The sequence below is a fragment of the Canis lupus genome, chromosome 3 (genome assembly GCF_003254725.2).
Source record: "Canis lupus dingo isolate Sandy chromosome 3, ASM325472v2, whole genome shotgun sequence".
NCBI classification, from domain to species: domain Eukaryota; kingdom Metazoa; phylum Chordata; class Mammalia; order Carnivora; family Canidae; genus Canis; species Canis lupus.
Genome location: NC_064245.1, coordinates 77,922,307 through 77,935,692, shown reverse-complemented (window position 1 = coordinate 77,935,692; position 13,386 = coordinate 77,922,307).

The window sequence follows — 13,386 nt, the reverse complement described above, 5'->3', positions numbered from 1 at the left end:
ATGACTATTCTTTTGAGGAGAGTCTGTTGTTATTACCTTTAGGAATATAGTGAAATTGGGATCCCTGGGTGGCTCAGTGGTTTGGCACCTGCCTTTGGCCCAGGGCGCGATCCTGGAGACCCGGGATCGAATCCTACGTCGGGCTCCCGGTGCATGGAGTCTGCTTCTCCCTCTGCCTGTGTCTCTGCCTCTCTCTCTCTCTGTGTGTGACTATCATAAACAAATATTTTTTTTTAAAAGGAATATAGTGAAATTGGGTGGTAGCTAGTGGGGGATATTTAATCTTTATAAAAGATTTATGTGCTGATTTTTAAATATGTAGAAATAATAGGATGTTTGTGCACTGTGTTAATTTTCTATTTCTTCTATAACAAACTTAGCGGCCCCAAAAGAAACAAATTCTTTCAGTCCTGGAGGTCAGCAGTGGGAAATGAGTCTTACCAGGCTAAAACCAGAGTGTTGACAGGACTGGTTCTTTCTGAAGTCTGCCTTTCCAACAGTGTGTATTAATGGCATTCCTTGGCTCCTGGCCTCTTCCCCTACCTTTGAAATCAGTAGCAGAGGATCTTCAAATGTCTCTCTGCTTTCACTATTACATCTCCTTCTCTTTCTCTGATTTCTTGCCTCCTTATTAAGAAGACCTCTATAATTACACTGAGCCAACATGGATAATCCAGAATATTTCCTCTTTCTAAATCCTTAACTTAATTACATTTGCAAAGTCCCTTTTGTCATACAAAGTAATATAAGCAGTTTCTGAGGATTAAGACAGGGGCATCTTGGGAGGCCATTATTCTGATAAAAATTGTTCAGTAGAGAGGAAAATTATTTCAAGGAAAAAAAGGAGAGAGTTGCTGGATTAATTTCTGGAGTTGGCTAGAGGTTGTGGCATGTAGTTAGTAGCCAAGTGATATGTTTGGCATTAAATATAAATTAAAATAATTCTCTATAATAATAAGTGATAAGGCAGCTTATGTGAGTATTGGTAGTTGCAGTTAAATTGATGCAAGAAATCCCATCTTAGATTAGTGAGGGCTTACTGATTACTAATTTGACTCTAAAATGGGTTCCTGTGAACTGAACTGAATGTAAGCTCTTTTTTTCCTTTTTTTTTCTTTTTTGAAATTTTTAAAATTTAAACTCAATGAAGTAACATGTAATGTATTATTAGTTTCAGAGGCAGAGGTCAGTGATTCATCAGTCTTATAGAATACCCAGTGCTCATTACATCACGTGCCCTCCTTAATGTCCATCATCCAGTTCCCCCATCCCCCACACACACCCTGCCCCTCCAGCTAACCTCAGTTTGTTTCCTGTGATTAAAAGTCTCTTATGGTTGTCTCCTTCTCTGATTTCATCTTGTTTTGTTTTTTTCTTTCTTCTCTTCCCCTATGATCTTCTGTTTTGTTTCTTAAATTTGACATATGAGTGACATCGTAAGATAATTATCTTTCCGTTTGACTTATTTCAATTAGCATGATAGCCTCTAGTTCTATCCATGTTATTGCAAATGGCAAGATTTCATTTTTTGATGACTGAGTAATATTCCATTATATATATATAGATCTAAATAAAATCTAAAAAAAAAAAAAGGATATTTAAAATTTTGGGGCCTGAGAAAAGAATATATATATATATATATATATACCACATCTTTATCCATTCATCTGTCAATGGACATCTGGGCTCTTTCCATACTTTGGTTATTGTGGACACTGCTGCTATTAACTTTGGGGTGCGGGTGCCCCTTTGGATCACTACATTTGTATCTTTGGAGTAAATACCTAGTAGTGCAATTGCTGGGTCATAGGGTAAATCTATTTTCAGCTTTGTGAAGAACCTCCATACTGTTTTCCAGAGTGGCTGCACCAGCTTGCATTCCTACCAGCAGTGTAAAAAGGTTCACCTTTCTCCACATCCTTGCCAACATCATTTCCTGACTTCTTAATTTTAGACATTCTGACTGATGTGAAGTGGTATCTCATTATGGTTTTGATTTGTATTTCCCTGATGCCGAGTGATGTTGAACATTTTTTCATGTGTCTGTTGGCCATTTGTATGTCTTCTTTGGAGGAATGTCTGTTCATGTCTTCTAATCAACACTTTCCAAATAGGTTCAGTGACTTATTAACAATAAATCGGTTGAGTAATAGGTAATAAATATTAGGTAATGATTCCTTTAGGTAATGTGATATAATACCAAAAAGTATTGCTTGCCACTTCTGAATCTCTTAGCATACCATTTTCTGTGCACTTAATACTCAATAAGGGACTCATCAATTAGGTGCAGAGAGGGCACCTAATTCAGATTCTAACAGATGAAAAGCTCAGTATGAGAAACAAGAAGAATCTGCTTCTTACATTAAACAGGTGTTGGTTTTGATTTGTTTTATGTGGCTGGCATGGGTTTTCTTTCCCTAACAGCTAGAGACATTGGAGAGGGGGTATTTTCTTCCTAATATTTCATGTAGTCTTGGTGGAGAAGTAAATGCAGTGGCATTTACTTTAGAAGTCTAAAAGGAGCTTGAGGCTACATGGCCAGAAATTTCTTCTCATCACCCTAGTACAGCGATAGAGAGAAAATACTATTCCCACACCTCACTGTCTGCCTCCAGGACTTACTTTTCAGCAGAAGTTGAAGGACAGTGAAAACAAAACAAAATACATAAATAAACAAGGAGATAGAACTTGCATTCACACCAAGAAGGGAGTCATGCAACGCGTGTTCTGTTTTCTAGCCTGTTTCCAGGTTAGAGACCTATCCCCTAAATCCTACATGCTTCTCGATATGTTTCATTTTTTTTTTTCTAAAGTTGGATAGAGTTCAGTTTCTGTTACTAGAGACCAAAGAACCCTAACTCATAGACTAATTTCAAGGAACTTCATTTCTAGGACTTTAGTCCTAGAGAAATAGGACATATATGATCAGAAAATGTCTAAATGAGCGTCTCTATCAGTAGGTACTAGCAGTCAGTCAAAATGGAATTTGAGCTGGACCCCGAGGCAAGGTAGAATTGGATTCCTTTGAGTGGAGGGGGTGAACATTCCAGGCACGGAAAACAAGGGATGTGCACTGGGAATTGAGAATGACAGGTCTGAGGACTAAAGAGAAAAGAGTAGGTTAAACAGAGGGTTTCCTCTGAGAAGATGCCAAGCCAATAGCATAAAACTCTTTTGGAGTTTCAAAGATGACATTTGAATGCCAGGAAGACTGGCCAAAAACATGTCTAAGTTTACAGCATTGGCTCAATATAGACAGAGGTGGCATTACAGATCTTTAGGCTTGCAATAAAGACTCAAAATTAGATATGAAATTATCTAAATATGTCTAAATATATTGTATGTGATGGTGTTGTTGGTGTGTGTGTAAGAAGGTCGTGCATCAGTGAAAGAAAGAGAGATTGAGATTTTAGTCCAAATCTCTTCCTTTTCACAAAAAGACCCTTCCCAGAGTAGTGGAGTGGATATTTATCAATTAGAGAAGCACATGAGATATTTTAATTATTTTTTTATTTTATAGTTTCATTAATCCTATAATGTAAATACATTATTTATTTTGTATTGATGAGAAAAACAAAACACAGAAAGATTAACTAATTTGCTGAAGTTCATGTAGCTGGTAAGTGGAATGGCCAATTTTTCCAAGGTTAAACATTGATTAAAATGCTCAATTAGATTCTATTGTTGGAGACTTTGAAGGATATACACATTTAGTCACATAACCTTGTGCTGGACCAAGACTCAGAAATAAGATTGCAGTATGATTTTGTGTTGTTTCTAATCCCTTCTGCCTCAAATATTCCTCAGGGTAAACTATGGGAATAATTAAGGCAAAAGCTGGAATATAAAATATCTGGATCTATTAGTAAAATAATTAGGCATGAATTAAAAAGAAAAAGCTATGTAAGTTTCAATAAAAATATTCCGACAATATATGCTAAATGTCAAATGTCTTGTTTTACCCAGAGGTAAGAAAAATGCCTGAGATTTCTCCTGTTTAACTTAAGCTGCAGCTTATTTTACTAAAGGCATATATGAGTTATTATTCACTATGATGTTTAATTAATTTCTTACTCCTCTCTACTGATATTTCTTTATGGTGTCACTTGAAGGACACCATGAGATTTTTATTTTAATTAAGTCATGATCCTGTTGCAGTCCTAAACTTGGAAATTCCCATTCAATTAATTTTGATTTTGTTCCCTAGATGAAATATGTATATTATTTTTTAAAAGTTGCAAATCTTACCATATTTTCTGTGGGATTACTTTGTATAGGAATCATGTTTATGATTAATTTCTTCTGCATTACATTGAATACTTTTCTTTCATTGAAATGCCCATAATCTACTTCCAGTCAGTGAAATAAACAAGCAGTATGTCTGGCTTATGAAATGCAACTTTCATTCCTGAGCAAAGGCTGTGGGTTTAATTAAATACACTCAACATTTTTAAAAGGCTGTGTCTGTGGTCGTCAGCATTGGTGAAATGGTGCTGTTGGTTATTACTGATGTAGAATAGTGGATCATTTGAACACTGAAATAATTTTATTAAAAATGTTCTGCATCCTTCATTTGATGATATATTATTGAGAGTTATTTAGAACAACAACATATGTGTATATAAATTGACTAATTGTCAAATAACTCTTTTTTTCTGGACCTACTTCTTGTGAGTACTTTTGCTAGGCAGGGAGCTTGACAGGTAAATATCTGGCATCATTCATTCTCTTTTAAGAATAGAAAGAAACCATAGGAACCACTGGCACAGTTCCTCAGTGAATGACAAAATAATTCAATAATGACTAAATGTATGTGAATATATATATATATATATATATATTTCCATCATTGTACTAAATTATTAGTTGGCAAATTTCATTGGGACAGAGAGTGTGTGTGTGCTGTTCATCATATCTCCACATGCTTAGTACTTAGCTTCATACATGTTAAATATAAATAAATATTTGCTTACAGTTCCTATAAAAAATTTCAGGAGTGCATAAATTGACTTCTGGCAAATTCTGGCAAGGAGTTAGTCCCCCCTAAATTACTGTAACACTTGAACAAATATATAAGTCATCTGTTTTTAGTCACTGGATGAATGCTGTATAGGATTCCTCAAAAAAAAAAAAAAAAAAAAAAAAAGGAGCCCTATGAAATAAACTCTACATTTGCCTGCCTCTCTACCTGGTGATTTTTTTCCCCCAACTTCAGTGCAGGTGGCTGGAGCTCCACAGAGCAAAGTGGACCCACTGACCAAAGGAGGCAGTGATCAGCATTCAGGGCTGCTGATGTACCTGGAATCTGAGACACATGACACTAGAAAGAAGGGTGGTGGTAGAAAGAATTATGGGGGTTAGAGGTTTTCTCCTGCCATGTCTTGTCTAAAAAAAAGGCTGGGTCTAGAGTTTGCAGGTCTTAGCAAGGAATGGGAGTGATTAAAAAAAAATTCCTAAATGTTAAGCGTTGCTTGAAGATACTGGAATTCCAGCTTAGCCAGGAAAAAAACCACCTTGTTAACACCCCTCAAATTCAACTGGGACACCAAAAATCCATGTTTTAGATATAAGGACCACATCCTAGAGAAAAACTACTACATGCATACTATTGACAAAGTCCAAAGGCAAGCCTTTACAAGATGTGCAGAGGAGACAGTTTGGATGTAATTTCAAGATCAGCAATTATTCCTGTATCAAGAATCTGTAACCTTCTGTTGTGTAACTGTTACTACATAGGCACAGAATCAGGAAATGTGAACAATAGTCTCAACCAAAAATATAAAAAAAACAAAACAAAACCTTCGTTGTTCTTTGACTTATGATGTTCTTTGACTACAGTGTACAATACAAATGAATATCAAAAGACACTTGGAAGGATATTTTTTTTTAAAGACAATACATCATGATCAGGTGGGTTTATCCTATGAAAAAAGTTAGCTTCAATAATTTGTAATACTATCAGTATGTGATCATGTTATGATAAAGTTATTTTATCATAACTTTAAAATTGATGTCCCCAATTAATTTTGAGTTGGAACAACTTTTCATGTTCATTGTCCATTTTTATTTTAAATGAGAATTTCATGTTCATATGATTTGTTCTTTTGGCTCCATTTTACAGCGTTTTTAGTCTAAAAAATAACATTTTGTTAATTTTACTTATACATTTTATCCCAGTCTATTTATCACTTTTATGTTTCTAAATGGTGGATTGGACACACAGAAGTTATCTTTTATTATATAACTGTGATTCTGAATAGCTAATGTTTTGGATTATACTTTTTGTGCCTTGCTTATAAATACCCAGATGTCATGAAGATACTTTAGTGGGGCGCCTAGGTGGCTCAGTCTGTTAAACATCCGATTCTTGATTTTGGTTCAGGTTTTGATCTCAGGGTCCTGGGATTGATCCCAGAGTGGGGCTCCATGCTCAGTGGGGAGTCTGCTTCAGGATTCTCTCTCACTCTGCTCCTCCCCTTAACTGTTCCGTTTAAACTCTTTCTACAATAAATAAGTAAAAAAAAAAAAATCTTTTAAGTCTTGCTTTTCACAAAAAGTCTGTAATTTATTGAATGCTTTGACTCTTTCCTACTGACCTTATTGGCTTTTTTTATTGTATACTGTATTAGTTTCCTATTATTCCTATGATAAACTACCATAAAGTTAGTGATTAATACAACACCAATTTATTATCTTACAATTCTGAAGTTCAGGAATCCTAACTGGGTCTCAGAGGGCTAGGGCTAAAATCAATATGTCACGGAACTACATTCCTTCTTGAGTCACTGGGGTAGATTTTTTCTTGCCTATTCCAGGTTCCAAAGGCAGCCTGCCTGCCTTGCTCCTTCCAAACAGCGATTTTGTCATTCTCATCCTGCTTCTACCACCACATCTACTCTGACTCTTCTGCATCCCTCTTTTACTTATAAGGATCTTTATGATTACATTGGACTCACCCAGATAATCCAGAACAATCTCCCTATCTCAATATCCTTAAGCCCATCTGCAACGTCCCCTCTGCCCATAGAGAAACATATTCACAGATTACAGAGATTAGGACATAGCATATCTGGGGACCTGCTTTTCTGCCTACCACATATACTTATTTCCAAAAAATATGTTAATATGCTTTTATGTTCATTCTTGTCTTCTATGACTTTATTTTTTTTTTATCTCTGCCCAAATACCACATTCTCGAACACTATTTATTTACAACATGGTATTTCATAGAGCAGGCCTACTTACCACCCCCTCCCCATCGTTTTTTGTCTAACTGAAATATTTCTTAGGATTCTTGGTATTGTTATCATCCATATTGATTTTAAGATTGATTTAGATAACTCTGTAAAAATCCTGTCTGCATATTGATTAGAATTATACTGAATTCAGAGATTATTTGGGGGAAAATTTTTCTTGTATGGATGTTTTGGACTTATGGAAATTATCTATGAATTTTTAAGATCTATTTACATTTATTTAGATATTTTATCTCCTTTAATAAAATTGTGAAATTGGGATCCCTGGGTGGCGCAGCGGTTTGGCGCCTGCCTTTGGCCCAGGGCGCGATCCTGGAGACGCAGGATCGAATCCCATATCAGGCTCCCGGTGCATGGAGCCTGCTTCTCCCTCTGCCTGTGTCTCTGCCTCTCTCTCTCTCTCTCTGTGACTATCATAAGTAAATAAATAAAAAAATTAAAAAAAAAAAAATAAAATTGTGAAATTTTCCCTATAATGATGCTTTCCCTTTCCTAATCGATTGTCCTTAAGTTTGCTAGAATAGTTTTATTTTGCTATTCTGTTTTGTTTTTTGTTTGTTTTTTGCTATTCTATTTTATGACAGTTTTTAATTGTTTGCTGTTGGTGGACATTTTTACTTTGTACATTTATACATTTTGCATAATTACAGTCTCAATGTGTATTTATTAAGAATATTGAGCACAGCTATTTTAAGCTTTGTTCTTGGTTCTACCAAATAGCCATGAAGAAACATATTTAAAACAAAAATCCATCAATCAATCTCTGTCTTCATTAAATTTAGATTTTTAGGAGGCAGACGATGGGAAAAATAATTAAGTATGAGATACAGAATTTTGGGCAGTGCTGCTTTGATTGGATAGCAACAGATGACTCACTGAGAAGAGGACATTTGAATAGATATTTGGAGGAATTAGGAGAGATTATGTGAGAATGTTCCAGTAGAAAGTGAATTCAAAGATTCTGAAGCAAGACGATGCTTCATGTATGCAAAGGACAGAGAGGAATCCAGGATGGCCTGAGGGATGGGGTCAAAGGGATGACAAACAGGAGATGAGATCAGGGACACAAGCTGTGTGGAGCATATTCTGTTGGACATTTTGAGCTCTTGCAAAAAATTGGGCTTTGTGAACTAGAAGACTAATGAGTGGGAGGTCTGAGCAAAGGGGCTAACTGACTTACGTTTTTGCAAGTTCTCTTTACCTGCTGTGGTGAGAAAACTTCATTGGGCACTTCTGTTAAGTGACAACCAGATTTAGACTTTGTAAAATTGAGGTAGGAGGTGGTAATTGCCTCTCATGGACTGTAGATGGTTATAAGAAGTGGTGAGATGCAAAATATATTTTATAATCATTTTAATATTTTTTTAATTTTTTATTTATTTATGATAGTCACACAGAGAGAGAGAGAGAGGCAGAGACATAGGCAGAGGGAGAAGCAGGCTCCATGCACCAGGGCCCGGACGTGGGATTCCATCCTGGGTCTCCAGGATCACGCCCTGCGCCACCCAGGGTTCCCCATTTTAATATTGTACCATTATCTTAGGATTTTCAAAATCGCAGTGGTAATTTTCTTATTTATTGCCTTACTGATTCAAGCTCATGCTGGTTTGTAAGTTTTTAATGTGAACTCATTTTGACAGGTATTTCTTTTCCATGGGGGAACAAAATGTGACTCAGTTGTGAATATGTTCTTTCACAGATTTTTGTAGTTGTTGTGTTGTTTTGTTTTTTTCAGCCAAATGCCTTAGAGACACCACTGTCTGGTTGAATTTTATGTTAAATTTCTCTCTGGTACTTTCCTTAACTAACTTAACTTTAGAAGTTAGCCTTAAATCTCATACTTAACAAAAAAGAAAAAAAAAAGTTTATTTCTTTGTTTCTTACAATATATTTTTATTTGTATACCTAGAATTTGGAAAAGATGAACTTGGTGCCACCTCCCTGAAACAAAGTTTTGCTAATTCTCCTTTTTTTTGAAGGTCCGATATATCAAAAGTCCTACTTCTACGCCAAGATCTTGATTTCTACTCTACATCACAGTCATAAAGCCTAATCTGTTCCCTTAGAATTTAGATTTCCATCTCATCCCATTCTCTACCCTCTCCCATGCTGTCTAGTGGCCCAGTGTTGTCAGCCCACAAACTCACAGATCTGCTGTTGGGTTTTCTCTTCTTTCATGACACCTAGGGATTTTTCTTTTATATTTTGGGTTTATTTTTGGAGGATCACATGCATTGGATTTTCTAATGTTTAGAAGGAAAAGGTTTTAGAGTGTGCTGAAATCACAGTGGCTTCAGAGAATGGTTTTATTTTACAAACAGCTAATCTTTAAAAAACAGTATTAGCTATAGGAAAATAAAAATTTTTGTTTCTGTTTTTATGTTTCAGTCATTAAACACACACACACTCTACTCCAGAAATACAGAATACTCATATGAAGAATCCTGCATGGTAGCCAGTAACAATATTGACTTCAAAAAATGACTCAGAGCTCAATGACAATAACCAAAGATCCTTGCAAAACAACAAATTGGAAAAGAAACTGATACTTAAACTTTGCACATATTTTTGTCCTTTTTGATGTAAATAAAAGTAAATAACAGATCTATGTGTACATGCTACCTGTTACATTTATTTTTAAAAGAAGTATGTTTATGGAGAGGCAAATTGCATGACAAAAATACTTGGGGAAAGGTTCTCCTTCATATTTTTAAGTTGATTCAGCCGATGCTTTCTTTATTGCCTTTGCCTAAAGCAAGATAGGATGTAAACGCTGAAAAGTATTGTCAATAACAAAATGCTATCAGCAGAATCAGGTTTTGAAGAAAGATAGATAAAAAAGTAAAGTAAAGCCATTTGTACAAAATGAAACAAGGTAAATAATGATCTAAACTGAAAACTCCTGAACAGAATAACCATATGAAGGCCAGAGTGTTTGTTATATCCCTACCCTATTACTAAGATAAGAGTCTGGATAACATTAGACATTCAATAAATATTTGATAATGAATGGATTCTTGTATTATTTAGAAGGAATAGGATTATGGGTGTTAATCATGTCTTGAAAGCTAAAAAATAAATAGGCTTTTAAGTTGTCTTCAATATCTAAAAGCTTCCAATATTAAAAAGTAAAAAAGTAAAAGAGAATAAATAGCATATATAATGTTCACAACAACCAGCTTCTTTTCACCTACAAATGAAGCTTAATTTACATAGTAACACTCCTACATTTATATTTAGATCAAGAACAATTATAACAAATCATTTCCTCTTTGGAAATAAATTACAGAAAGAAAAACATTTAAATATTTGTTTTTATGGAACTTTCAGGTTAAACATGATGCTAGGCTAGAAATCCCAGAAAAAAAATATTCTTTAAATTCACTACCACTCTCTACCCTCTCAGCTTTTTCTTGGGAAAAAAAAAAAAATGTCTTCGTGATTATAATGACACATAAACTAAGATTCACAGCGATTGAATTGGTGAGAAATTTTCAGTTCTGTCATTTGATGAAGATGAAATGAGAGCTTCACCTTGCATTATTTCAGAAGATAAACTCTCTTATACACAAACTTTTGTTTGGCTTAATAGGAGGTAAAAATAGGCATTGGTCCAGTGGCATCTTGGAGAATGTTTTACAACTGGCTTTCCAGAAAGATAAACCCTCCTTTCTAGTGTTTACATATTTTCATATTGTAAACATCCCTACAGTTATCCCTTTCAAGTAGCCAATATGTCATCCATGAACATGAAGTTGGGAAGAAGTGTGCTCAGTGGGCTCTTGAAAGCCTATGCGATCCATCACCATCTCCCCAGTGCTGTCTCTAGACAACTAGTCAGGAGCAGAAGCAAAGAAAAAGCAAAAAACAGTGCATGCAAGAAAATGTGACTTTTCACTTACTACACTTGAGCTAAATGTCATTTCTAGGCAACCGAAGAAGATGAAGTTTCTTTTTCTACTATCAAAATAGCAGATCTTCATGAGAAGAATGCCTGCCAGTCACTGGAAATTGGGACTGAAGCTCTACAAATTGCTCTACTCTCTGGCAGTATATGTGAAAGAGAAAATGTTAGAATTGCCAAGTGCATCATGAACAGAGATAAGTAATCCTCATCTTGTCTCTTAAGAAAAGAAATCACATTTAGATAAAAGTCTTCAATAAATGGTAAGGAAGCAAATAAATAGGGCATGGGATATATAAAATTTACTAAACATAAAAAAGAAAAAAAATACCAAAAAGAGATCATGCTTCTGATTATAATTGCAAATAAAAAAGGAGAATAGCTACTTGGACTTCTGAATAGTGATAAGGACCCATGAGTTCAAGTGAGATAAAATCAAAATTGGAGAATAGAATAAGGTACAAGGACAAAAGCTTCATTCTATTGAAACCAAGGCTAATGTAAGGAAGTCCTGCAAGGTAACTACAATGCAATAGCAACATTAAAATTCAATATTGAAGCCAATAGAGAACATAATTGAAACTTCAGAGAATCAAATTATGGGTGTCAAGTATACATTTAAAAAATCCTAGAAGAAAAAAAATCCTATAAGAATGCAAAAGAAAAGTACAGAAGAGGTAAGAATTGTAAGAGAAGTGATCATTTTATTTTCAAAGCCTGAAGACCAAAGATCCAGCATGTGAATAATACACACTTTGAAAGAGGATTTTTAAAAGAACAGAATATATGAAATGTTAAAAAAATTGGGGATCCTGGGAATAGTTTCCCTTTCGTCTTTCCTACTTCCTTGCCTCTGGCTAGTTTGAGATTTTGGTGGGCACTGCTCTTCTCCGTAGTAGGATAGATGGGACAGGGCCCTGACTGAGGTGGAAGCTGGTACAGTGCTGGCCATGGGATAGAACTGAGGAGGCAGCATTTGTGATGGGGATATCAGTCACGTACAGAATTATTGAGCAAATAAATAGTTGTTAAAAATGGGAACCATATTTTTTTTAGTATTGCATTAGGAAGTTATAAATATAGAAACATGGAAGGCTATAATGAATCCTGTGGTGTTGGAGTAGAATTTGAGAAGTAACATTATGAATACACAAACATACATACATACAGAAGAGAGAAAAGATAAATATAATAATGGGAGTTCTTGGTATAAAGCTTTTTGATTGAGTCTTACTATTTTTGTCTTGGTTTAAATGATTTCAAAATAAAAGGTAAAAGTTACATATTTGGAGGAGAGATTCCTGAAATAAAAAATGCGTGCAATTATAAATTAATTGAAAATATTTTCCCATTTTTGCTTTAAAAGACACAATAGTCATAATTTTAAGATAATAAATTTTTGTTATGGAAAGCTTTAAAAAATACAGATGAAGAAAGTTTTATTTTGTTTTGTTTCAAATTTTACCACTCAGAGGAAACAGCTTTTGATAAATTCTTTCTGTTTTTTTTCTGTTTTCCAGTGCTGTAAATATGGCATTTAAAGGTAGGGCTTTATGGTCAAAGAGAATCAAATCCTACTGGAAACCAAATTCTACTGCTTGTGACCAGTATAGGCTTATCTAGTTACTTAAACTCTATTTCCCTCTTTCTCTACATAAAATAGAAATAATATTTACTTCAGGGAGTGATTGTAAGAATAAAATACATAATAAAGCATGCCCCGAAACCCTTTTTATAATCCCTTTAAAATCTGTTCCTCATAATTTTGCGTATATAGTAATCTGGTCAAAAGTTAAAATTTTGAACTTCTGGTGAACTCCTTCGTAAGGTTAAATGTTCTACTTCAGCAGAATCATAATTATTAAAAATGCAGTCCCCATTCTGAGCCAAATTCATCTTCTTTTATAACTTTCAATCATTATTCTTAGTATGTTACTTGGAAGTAATAGTGGATTTACTGACTCTTCTATGTGATAGCCATTCAAATATTTGAATACTGCTATTAATGCTATTTAGATATGACTTTTTTCAAGGTAAATATTCCCAACCTATCAGTCATCTCTTTTATACTTCATCTTCCAGACACTTCAGCATCACTTTCTTCCCCTCCAGACACATTCTAATTTGTTCATGTGTCTCTTAAAATTTGTATCTCAAAAAAAATAAAAAAATAAAATAAAATTTGTATCTCAAGAGTCAAACATATAATATAGCAGATATTATTTA